This window comes from Corythoichthys intestinalis, chromosome 14 (genome assembly GCF_030265065.1).
Source record: "Corythoichthys intestinalis isolate RoL2023-P3 chromosome 14, ASM3026506v1, whole genome shotgun sequence".
NCBI lineage: Eukaryota > Metazoa > Chordata > Actinopteri > Syngnathiformes > Syngnathidae > Corythoichthys > Corythoichthys intestinalis.
This window is the reverse complement of record NC_080408.1, coordinates 53,503,984-53,516,414: the sequence shown is the minus strand read 5'-3', so window position 1 is coordinate 53,516,414 and position 12,431 is coordinate 53,503,984. Positions and strand designations below refer to the sequence as shown.

The following is a 12,431-nucleotide window of genomic DNA, read 5'->3' as shown; positions in this document are numbered from 1 at the left end:
TCGTGCACATAACCCATAGACATAGGCACAGATATAAAGTGAGAAATGTCGGAAGAGGTTTTAGTCGAACTAAGGGTGTTAACTATAATGAGACTTTTTCTCCAACAGCCAGCATGGCCAGTATCCAAGTATTGGCACAGAAAGCAGTACACAATTTATTAATTATCCATCAAATGGATATAAAAACTGCCTACTTACATGCACCCATTGAGTGTGAGATTTATATTGAACAACCTGAGGGTTATACAGTCAAATCTAAAGACAGTGGTAAACTAGAGAAATCATTGTCAGGACACAACTGGAACAGAATGTTGCATGATTATTTGTGTGAGAATAAGGCCATGTCTACACCAGGCAGGATTTTTTAAAAACGAGGATTCTGTCCTAATACCCCGGGGAAAAAATAGTTATGTCCACACCTGCACGTTTGTAGGAAAAAAAGCATCCACAGCCAACCAAATGTATTTGTTATAAGTACATTCATAACAATGCCAGACCTCAAGGTGGCAGGAGTTTCCCAAATCCCATCCAATCAGAGTAAGCTTTCCTTCTAGTGACATCACTTCCTCAAATTGGAAAACATGGCACCAGTCCCGTACGTGTGGATCGACAAGGAAAGGGAATTACTTCTAATTTGGTTTTAGAATATAAAACCAACAAGTCAAGCGAAAATGTCGACTGAGTCTTGCCACAGCAAGTACGTTGACATACTGTCAGTGTTCTGTGACCAATTTCCTTCAGAGACCTCCTGTGATTTCCCCCACGGAAGAGGGGAACTAACGCGTGCCATACTGACCACAAAAATCAAGGCCATAAGAACAAAATATCGCCTGGCTGTTGACAGTGGACGAAGGAGCAGGATTGGTAGAGTCGTTCTTCAGTATTTTGAGGTATGAGAGCAAATATGGGGTGGTTCCTCCGCCATGATGACCATGCCATTTGGCATAGAAACTAATGACTTGGATCGTCCTGAGCCCTCGCCTTCCATGTCCTCCACATGCAACATGGAGACCACCGTCTCCGAAGCTGAGCAGGACAGTAGTATGAAAAACACAGAGAGGAGAGACCTTCTACAGGTGTGTATTAAAATCGAGTTTTTGTTACAAATGTTGGAGTTTCAGCTCTAAAGTGTTAGTGCAATTCAGTGACATGTATTTCTTTTTGCTTTACAAAGGCTAAACTGAAGGGGCGCCGGCATGACAGGTTTAAAAAAAAAAAAAAAAAAAAAAAACTTCCTGTTGAAACACAGTGGCTCAATGCCCTTGAAGAGGACCAACGTGTTAAGAAGAAATGTTTGGACTTTTTGGAAAAATCAGGAAAGCAAGCAGCTGATAATTTTGCAAAAATAACAAGTCGTGATGTCTCTAAAGAGTTATCTAACTGCCGAGTAGTATCCATCGTTCATATACCGAGGGCAGTACAGTACACTGAACACCCTCACTGCATCCATCATTGAAGGTTTTTCTATTTTAAGACAAGTCCTGCAGCCTCCTGCACAATCTTCATATTGCATGCCGTATGAAGCACAATCACCATTTCCACAGTCGATCCACCCATATCTTACATTTAATTCATTTTCAAGCAACTCTTCTGTCAGAGGAGCAATACCAAATACAGTGATCACCAGCACACAAAATGCATTCCATTCCAACAATACTGCTGAGAGCACAACACTCACGGGTTTCTCTTATACCCAAGCCCCTTACAGGGATGATTGAGTTCATTTGTAAAATGCTATGGGTTTACTGTTGTTAAATTGTTTGTACTAAATTTTAGAGGTGTGCATCAGCACTGCCCTCACGATTCGATTCGATTCGGAGGGCCACGATTCGATTCGATTCAGAGGGCCACGATTCGATTCGGTTCGATTCGGCAATGCATCACGATGCATTAAAGCCTGGGATGCATTAAAATGCTAAAGCAAAGCATATTTTTCGTGAATCATGAGGCAACACAAGCGGTCAGACATTAAACAACTTTTTATAGGCTCTTGTGTCATTCCTGGTGGTAGTCAAATGAAAATAGTAATATATATAGAAATAAAAATAAAACACCACAGCATTTAATTAGTGCTTTGAATGAGACCAGGGCTTTTTTTTTTTTTTTTTTTACACACAGTAGCAGCCTTTCACTCAGTGCAACATCTGAACTCCTGTGCAAAATCAATAACAGTCAGTCACTGTATTTTAGTCACAATGACCCATCAACAAAAATATTCAAGTAAATATTAAAGAAAACAACAAAGAACATATTGTAGTGCAGCAGCATCTTTATCACAATATAAATCCAGGGATCAGTTCAGTTGCAAACAAAAGAACTAAATTGCAATGTAGAACAAAAGTAAAATGTAGGCCTAGCCTACAATATATGTGCAATCAACTTAGAAATGCAATCAGTAACTACCACATAACAATGAAAAATAATACATTAAAATAAAGTGCAGCAGGATTTTAGCAGCCAAAACAATGTTTCAACATGAGGAAATATATGACAAGTCGGAATATCAGAACTTCAGCATTTGGGCATTTCCATATTCTTGTGCAAGAACACAAGCTGATCAACATGTTCTGGTTTGAGAACACTTCGTTTGGCTGTGATTACATCCCCTGCCGTGGAGAATACTCTCTCTGCTGACACACTAGTGCCTGGGATACACAGGTATCTCTTTGCCAACCTAGAGAGGAGAGGAAATGTGCCCTCACGATGCTGCCACCATTGCAAGGGATCGTCAGAGAGAGGTACAGATGGGGATCTACAGTAAATGTCTATTTCCTCCTCAGCAATGACATCCACAGATTTAAACTGTTCTGCAGGTTGACTTGTGAAAGCAGCTCCCAGCAAAGTCACAAGCAGCGATGATGGCCTTCTTTTGGGAGGGGGGGGGCCCTAATGAGTCAGACACATTGTCGTCCATGGATGGCAACTCTTCCTGGTCTCCTGAACTTCCTGTTTCACCTGGCTCATGATTTGCTTCTGCCATGCGTCTCCTTTGAGACTGAACAAAATAGATAAATATAAATTATTTAGGGTTTTTTTTCCTAATGGATTAACAAGTCTATTCATTGCATGTACATTATTACCAATTGTGAAATAATTAATGGGCTAGACTGTGGTTGTACTACCTGTATTTTTTTCTCAGTTTTAACATTTTGTATACTATTTATTTATTTATTAATTTATCATGACATTTATTATATTTAGATGTATTGTATTTCACAACACGGTAGGCTAATTAGTAATTACCTCCAGAGATGCAGCCTCAGAAGTCACTAGGGCGTAGACATGCAGCCTCTCTTCCTCTGCCAGGAAAGGTAATCCTTTAAACCGAGGATCCAAGGCAGATGATATGTGGAGGATCTTCTTCTCTTCCTCACTGCTGTACCTTTTGAGGAGATCTGATTTGATTGCATTCTTCACATCACGGATCAGTGGTGTGTCTCCAATGGTGTCTGACATGCTCTGGAGGAGTTGGCCATGTATTGGTGCAATAAGGCTGACTGTAGCATCCTTCATTGGTTTTAATGTCTTCACTGCTTCCTCCACGTTAGCCAGATCTGCTCTGCTGAGGGTGACGATGTCACTTTCGTCTACATTTAGATCAGGTGACAACAGGGTGGCGTGCACGGCAGCTTGCAGTTGCAAAAACCTCTCCATCATGCCATGAGCACTATTCCACCTTGTGGAGACGTCAGTGATCAGCTTGAGCGGGGAGGTCAATTTGAGAATGGCTCTCTGGTTTTCTTGAAACAGGTGCATTGCTTTCGGGCTGCGGTGGAAGTATGCGGAGATGCGTCGTACTCTGCTCAGTAGCCTGGAGACTGTCGGTAGCTTAAGCGTTCGCTGTGCTGCCAAATTCAAAGTATGCGCGAAGCACTTAACGTGGGGGAACCTGCCAATTGCTGCCGCACTAGCCATATTAGCGGCGTTATCCGTAACAAGCACAACGCTTTTCTCCATTAGCTCCCATTCATTCACCACATCCAACAGTAGCGTCGCCATATGGGCTCCTGTGTGGCTCTCATAAACGGATCTGGTTTGCAGCACATGCGACAGCATCTGCCAGTCTTTGTTGATGTAATGTGCCGTTATCGTAATATAAGACTCGGTGGCGACAGATGTCCATGCATCACTGGTGATTGCTACACGACTAGCTTTTTGCAATGACATGCTAACATCTTCTCTCACTTCTCTGTACAGTGAAGGAACAACAGAGTCTGCAAATGTTGCTCTGGCTGGCAACTTGTACCGGGGCTCAAGTGTTTTCAACAGGTGGCGAAACCCCACATTTTCGACCACATAATATGGCCTTAGGTCTTTGGCAATAAAAGACGCCACAGAACGTGTGATTTTCTTTGCCCTCTCGGAGTTTTGTGGAAGTATTGACAACATGGACTGTTGAATACTTGGCTGAGTTTTTTCTGGCTGTGGTGGTGTTTTGGAATCGGTTGCCAATTCGGGGTGCCAGCGGGTTAAGTGGTTGGTGAAATTTGTCGTATTTCCGACGTGTTTGATTCTGGTGCGGCATTTTTTACACACCGCATAAGTTTGGTCAAGTTTCCCACCAACCTCATAGAAGCCAAAATGTCTCCATATACCTGCTTTCAATGTCTTTGGTGCGTCAATAATCTTTCGCGCTCCCTCTTTCTCCACTTCAGCCATTGTTGTTATGTCTTATCTCTCTGCTTTCTCGAGTGCCACTGCACAATTGCGCATGTCTGTGACGTTACTCCCATGAGGAAGCAGATTTGGGTTCCTCGTCCCCCCCTGCATTGCTTGTACAGTAGCTCCCTCTACAGGTTAACATGAGAATAATAATACAAATGGGGAAACCAAATCCATTGCATCACCGGAAGATTTTTGAACGGACTTATATATTATAATATGTGCTGAATCGATTCGGCTTGTTGCCCGCATCGAATCGCATCGTCCATGGCCCGCATCGGGATGGATCGCCGCATCGATTATTGTTGACAGCAGTACTAAATTTAGCAGTTAAATGTAAACTACAAATATACTGCTCACAAACATTAAAGGAACACTGTGTTCCTCTAATTTTTATGAGCAGTGTTTATACAGTACTGCACTGCACAGCACTTTGTTCCTCTAATTTTTTGGACACAGCATTTTTGTGCATCATCATATGCTTTAATATTGTTATTTGTTGTGTTTGCTCTCGAATTCTCATGTTTCTTTAAATGAATGTGTGCTAAAGATATATACAACCATTTTATTTCCACAAAATAAGTCTTTATTGAAGATTAACTCATTTTCAATGTGCACATCAGGCACATCTTTGTACATTTGCCTTCAAATATTCACTGGCAAGCAAAATTACCATTTTTTTCCAGAAAAGAAATATTCTTTCAAATAAAAGTGTGCAGTATGCTAAAATCTTACTGTCTTCATGTTATTTGTGAATATTAAATAACTAGAAACATAAATTTGTGCATGACATGTCATTGCCCCATATATGCTTCACTCCCTCTCCTGCCAAGTGTCATCATGGATCCAGGTACTGGGTGAGGACTCTCTTGACCCTTTTCCCTTCAACTGTCAAGCTGTCCGGTGCTGACTGTGGCTGGATATCTCTGTCATGCTGAACGGCTGTATTAACGTGGTCGATATCTATGATGTCTTTAGATGCCTCACAGAAATCATGCAGCACAAAACAACCATAAATGGAAAAAGGGCAGATCTTTTAGATTGATGTCTGTCTCTCTCCTCAAAGCTCTAAAACGAGCCTTTAGCCTTCCAAAGGCGCACTCATTGACCATAAGTGCTGTGCACAAAGACAGTCCAAAATACTGCTCCGGAGCTGTGCTTCCTCCATTAGCAAGTTTTTTCATTAGGTACGGTAACAAAGGGTAGGCGGGGTCCCCCAAAACATAAACTGGGACGGGTGCTTCGCCTTCAACAATTTGTCTTGGAAATGGAGGAATTTTTTCACTTTTGAGGAAGTCATTTTTAGCCAAGTTGGCAAAAATGCGTGCGTTGTGTACGCTTCCTGGCCATTTTGCTACCACATCCATGAAACAATATTTATAGTCACAAGTGGCCTAAACATTGATAGAAAAAGTACCCTTTCGGTTCAGGTTGTCGGTTGAATTGTTGGATGTTTGCTTTATACCCACATATGTGCTATCCACAGCACCTAAACATTGGGAGAGGCCATGTCGCTTTTCAAATTTCTCCACAAGTAAATGCACTGCAGTTTCGGTGGTTGGTAGCTGTATGTATAAGGGTCCCAAGTGCACAGTTATAGCGTGACATACCTGGCGAACAATTACGGATACAGCCTGCTTTGACAGTCCAAAAGCATTAGCTGCTTTTCGTAATCTCTCTTTGTCTGCTAAATAGTAGAGTGTGCAGGCAACCTTTTTAAGTACACCAACGGGAGATCTCATGTCAGTTGTCTTCCCTTCAATGTGAGGCCCCAATAACTCCAACAACGACAGGAGCAAGGAGCGGGACATACGGAAATTTTCACGACATTCTTCCGAGAGCACAATTTCCTTCTCAAAGTTCTCCCACCAGCTGGTCGAGTATACCGGTTTGACCCAAAAGCAGCGTCGGTGTATGCGACAAAAAAAAAAATGCTTTGGACGGGGTATGGTGAGGTGGCGAATCATAATTGTCAGTCATCTCGTCCCCCACTTGTGTTGCTCAATATGGAGCAATTGAAGAGTTTCTAAATAAATGGATGCAAACACCACATGTCTAATAATTAGGTCTAAACAGGCAGCAACGGCATCCATGTTGACTCCAAATATAAACATCGGTCTCATGTATGACGTAGGAACAAAGTTTGTCGCAGCCTGTGACGTTTCCACAGTTAAATCTTCGGTTATCAGTGTCCACATGGTATCGCCACAAACGAAGAATTCGCAAATCTTCACTTTCTCCGTCGTTTTTAAGAACCCTGGTTTAAATCTGCGTTAAATCTGCGTGTGCGTGTGGATGATAGGTCAAACCATAGAAAAATATCTTCTTTTTGCCAAATACCCTGCTACGTGTGGACATGGCCTAAGTTTGTTGAAAACCCAGCTGTGCATGTACAGTAAAATTACTGACAAAGAATAAAGCCCACATAATCATATGGGAAGACGACCTGATCATTGCTGCCAGTGATATTGTTTTAACACATGTCAAAGAAATGTTTAAATACAAATTTTTAATAAAGACCTGGGTAAACTTAAAACATTTTCTTGGTATTGACTTTGAACAAACTAGTGATTGTGTGAAAATGTCACAACACAGAAATGTGTGTAAAATACTGACTAGATTTGATAAGTTATAATGTAAGCTGAGAGTGACTCTTTGTGAACTCGAAACTCGACTACAAAAATGACACTCAATAACTTAATGACATCCGGAAATACAGAGAGGCCTGTACAAAACCAGACCTAAGTTTTATTGTAAGCAAACTATCCCAATATTTTTAAACAGACTACAGAACATTGGTAAACTGTGAAGCATGTGTTAAGATACCTGAAATATATGATATAATAGGAAATATATGGACGACTTCGGCTTAAGTGACGTTTGGAGAGCAAAGCATTTAACAAAAAGGGAATATACTTTTCAATCTCTAGTCCATGGTTCATGCTCAAGAATCATTTTTTTCCCTAGCGAATAACTCTGCGATTAACAATATTTCACCAAGAATACACCCACTAATCATCAGTGATCATGCACCAATATCTTTAGCTCTTAAAAATGACTCCTTATTAGATGACCCAGCATTTGATACATTCGTTAAGAAAGAATGATAGGACTTTATGGAACTTAACGACTCCCCAAATATTTCACCATCATTGCTTTGGGAAACGGGGAAATGCGTAATTCGAGGCAAGACCACCAAACTTCACTGTTTTCTGAGTGAATCTCAGATCCATGCGGGCTCCAGTAGGTCTCCTGCAATATTTGCGGCGACTGTGGTGTATTTCAATGGAAGATTCATCGAAAAAAATCCACCTTTTGCCACAAAACTGTGAAATTTGGTGGTGGCAAAATCACGGTCTGGGGTTACATCCAGTATGGGGGTGTGCGAGAGATCTGCAGGGTGGAAGGCAACATAAATAATCTGAAATATAAACAAATCTTAGCTGCGTCTTACATTCCTAGCCATAAAAATGGAGAAATTCTGCAGCAGGATGGTGCTCCATCGCATACTTCAATCTCTACCTCAAAGTTCCTCAAGGCAAACAAGATCAAGATCCTCCAGGACTGGCTAGCCCAGTCACCAGACATGAACAGGATGAAAGAGGAAGCATGGAAGACGAAACCTAAGGATGTTGATGAACTCCGGGAGGCATGCAAGACTGCTTTCTTTGATGTTCCTGATGACTTCATCAATAAATTGTATGAATCCTTGCCGAACCGCATGGATGCAGTCCTTCAAGCCCATGAAAGTCATACAAAATATTAAATTTGGATCACACACCTCACTACTTAATTTGCTTATGTTATGTACATATTTTTGTGTTTGAAGTACATTTTTTGTTCAATTTTCACACTACTTTCTGTAGGCAACAAAACTTTTGTCTTGCCAAAATTTGACCTTTATGTCTTCATTAAATGATAAATCTTATTTCAGTGAAACAAATATATTTTCAGTACATTCAACATCATTTGGGTAGGTCTTAGCTTTCATATGAGCCATTTCTGAAACCAATTGAATAATTAAAAGTCAGGTTATTAGCAATTGTTTCTACAAAATGGATAAGCGACAAGACTTTTGTCAGGGACTGTACTATGGTCAAAATAGGTTAAATACAGTGCAAAATAGTGAATATACTGTATATAAATATCATCTAACATACATATCATCTAACACAGAAAGGGTTTGGAGGATATCTCTTTGTGAGGTTAGGAATTGTACCAATCACCTTATCAAAAGTATATATACATGCAATCAAGCTTCCCAAACACACATCTATATAAAAATTGAAAAGATTGATTGTGAAGAAAAAAAATCAAATACTGTATAACATTGAAAAAAGTAATTTCAAAAATATTGACAACATACTAGTTCAGTTCAATTTTTTCAGGCATGCGACTCAAGAAAGTTTGCTCTTGAACAGTATGAGCTACGTCACACACAAGGTCACACAGCCCAGTCTCCAATCTTCCGCCGTTTGCGCGCTGCAGTCACTGGCCAAAACGCTGGCTCATCCGAGGAAAAGAACGGCAAATCCGGCTCAACCGCTTCCTTGAGTTGATGAAATAATGCGTTAGCTTGCGCTTAATTTAGTTTTCGATTCATTCCGCACGTTTCAAAGTCGCTCGCTCAATCCAGCTGGGCGTCACATGCTACCTCCCCTCCTTCTCCTTAGGTGGCATCTCGATCAGTAATTTTTTTAAACTGTTCACATTAGGTCCGCCCTTCTTGACCTCACAATGGCTCTTGGGATATGTAGTATTTCGTGGTGCTTTCGGTTTTGAAATAGGACAAGAAATTATTGAAATAAGGACATAAACACATGGTCCATGCATCGTTTTAATGCTTCTTTATGAGTGCATTAAAACTATCGCAGCGGCGCGCGAGGGACAAGGGAGCGAAAACAGAATAATAGCGTCTGTCATTCAGTGATACTCACTTCTGAATCTATGAAGAGCGGCCAATGAGGAGCCTGTGTGCAAGAGGGGACTTGACCCAGCAATGTCACTTCCCGTTCAGTTATATTGCTAAGCAGTCTTTGGTGATTCGTTCTGCAACGTCACTTCCTGCTTAAAAGGCCTGGGTTCCTTGGTAACCACTCTCTTTGCTCTCCCCTTCAAGTACTGTTGTTGGTTGTTCCATGGTTGTGTTGGACTCTAGTTAGATATTCACACTTTGCAGACACCAGTGACTCTACACCCGTGCAGTCACGTTCACTGTTTATTGTGTTGTTTAAAATATTCTTTTCATTAATTTTTTAAATTGGCCCATAACTGTGTCTCGGCTTCCCTCATTTTGTCATGTGCCTGTGCATGTGACATATGTGTTTCTAATAACATGTTTTAGTACAAAAGAACAATTGCTGCTCCATAGGGCCTACAAATCTTTATATCCGTGGATCCTTTTAAAGGATAAATATGTGTAACCGGGTGAACTGCGTAATGTTAACTAGTGGGAGTTGCCTGCGCACAAAATGTAGCGCTGCCGCTTTAAGAATCGCGCGGGGTTCAGTGTAAATGCGGAAGTGGAAAAAAGAAAAAAGCCGCGAATACAGGCAGTTGCGAGGAGCGTCGCATGTGGACAGTTGTCAATCAGTACACTGAGAAGCCTCGTGGTGAAACAAAATACAGTGTAATACAGGTAAACCAATGAACTGTTAAGTGTTAGAAACGATCAGTTGTTATGGATGTTTTATTTTGTTGATGTTTGCACAGTGATGGTGTTCGACATGCCTCCGAGGATGGCTGCGCTGCGCATTATTTGAAATGGCGGTGCAGCCTAAGTAGTGTTAAATGCATAATCACGAGAAACTTTGAACTGTATTTGGACCCATAAAGGGAAATTAAGCAATATCATTTTGTTCCATGCTGTTTAGAGGGGAGAGTTTGTTGCTTGTCGCGTGTGTATGGGCGAGCGCGGCACGTTGGAAGTGTGGTAGGTAAACCGTTCGAGTGATGTGAATTAATATTGTTTGTTGGCTTTGGGGCTCTCTAGTCGAGTGCTTGGCCTATACTACGAAGCCGGTTTTCTGGCTTAGCAGGGTAACTTCGAGAGTAACTTTATCACGTGCGACGTAAGTTCGCGGCTATGCGAGACTACGAAAGGTGGATATGTTGGAACCGAGAAGTGTTGCCATGGCAACACACGCCACACGCCAAACCTGGTCGTGTCAGAGTTGGATCTTGCTTAACATCAGGATTCCAATTATCCACGCTCTATTTAAACAGCACTTCTCCGCGGACGTGTCCTCCTGACAATGACAGCGTACTTGGATGACCCATACGACATTGGCGCGCGGATTGTGAGGGGCTCTCTCCGGAGGGCACGGGTATTTCGGGACCGCCAGAATCCGCTGGCGTACCCGGAAGATGTTCTCCATGAAAGATATAGATTTTCAGCTGAGGGAATTCTTTACCTGTGCCAACTGATGTAGGCGGACGTCACTAATGTAACCCGCCGAGTCAGGCCCTCACAACCGCGCAGATTGTGTGTGCCTGTCCGTGCGCTCTTTCGCCAGGGACAATATATGTATTCCATCAGTGATGCTGAATATCTGCGTAAGAACACTGTATGCCGTGCGATTCGGAGTGGGGTATGGAAACGCTTCAAATTGATGCATTTATAATAATCATAGAAATATGTTGACTATTTAAACATTGAGAAAACTTGCGTTTTTTTCTGCCAACTCGAGGAGATTAAATTAAATGTCAAATCCACTGATAGGACAGATGCACAAATATAAAATATATAAATGTGTATTGAATATGCATCTTACAGTCTTGTTTAACTGTGAAAAATCATTACAAAAGACGGGCTTTTGTTTACGCAACAACGCATGGCATCCCCGCATTTCCTTCTTCTTCTGAGTCCTCACAAATATAACATAATTTTTTTTTTGGGGGGGGGGGGTTGTCGGGCTCGGGCCTGCAAATCAAGTTTATTGATCGGACTCGGGTCGGGCTGGATTTTTTAGGGCCAAACTAAAAAAAAGAACATACGTATTCGTACAGTCAAGGGGACTAAACATACAATCATCCTGTTTCGTGTGGTGATGCGTGACAATTATTTCTTACTGTTAATGTACCAAATCTTATTTTATTGTCCTGACAGCAGGCCTTATTTCTTTTCATGGACATAAGTAAACTGGCATATTGACGCATTCACAAATCACACAATCTGTAAATTCGCTGTCAACAGACCCGTTGCGCTCTACTCGCCGAAGCGGTGTTGGATTTCGCGTTGAGGGTGGATTTTAATTCCTCATAATTCCGCATGATCATCGCGCATTCCTCCTCCGTGAAGTAAGGTGCCCGTGCCATCGTCACAAGTAGTGTTTGACTCTGGTCAACGCCCCCTTTTATGTGAACGCGCAGTAACTCTGACTGGGTTGACACAGGTTCGACTAATCAACCTCATAATCAGCGTCGTAGCACCGATTGACCACAAACTAGACAACCAGGTTTTGTCAACTCCGGTTACCTGATGGTAAACTGGATTACTTCTGGAGAGGTTGAACGCGGTTCGTAGTATAGGCCACTGAGTGGCTGAAGAGGTATTTGTTTTTATTTTGTTCAGCTAGTACTGTTGTTATTTATTTGGTTTTGAACAATCTCAGTATTTGTCTAATTAATGCTGTACAACTTTATTTTGCTTTCATGCAGTCGGGAATAAAGCCCACATAAAAAATAGAATTATTTTGTGTTGGTCCAGTCAATTTACCCGGCCACATATATAAGACTTTTGGGGGGGGGCCTTGACGGGGGCAAAACTA

The 12,431-nt window shown here is 41.6% G+C and overlaps 1 protein-coding gene across 5 annotated transcripts in view; it reads right to left on the bottom strand.

The window, feature by feature from the left end:
- The window catches only part of LOC130929678 (disabled homolog 1-like), a 257,976-nt gene that overhangs the window by 111,670 nt on the left and 133,875 nt on the right, over positions 1-12,431 (bottom strand). The gene's annotated exons all lie outside the window — the stretch shown is intronic.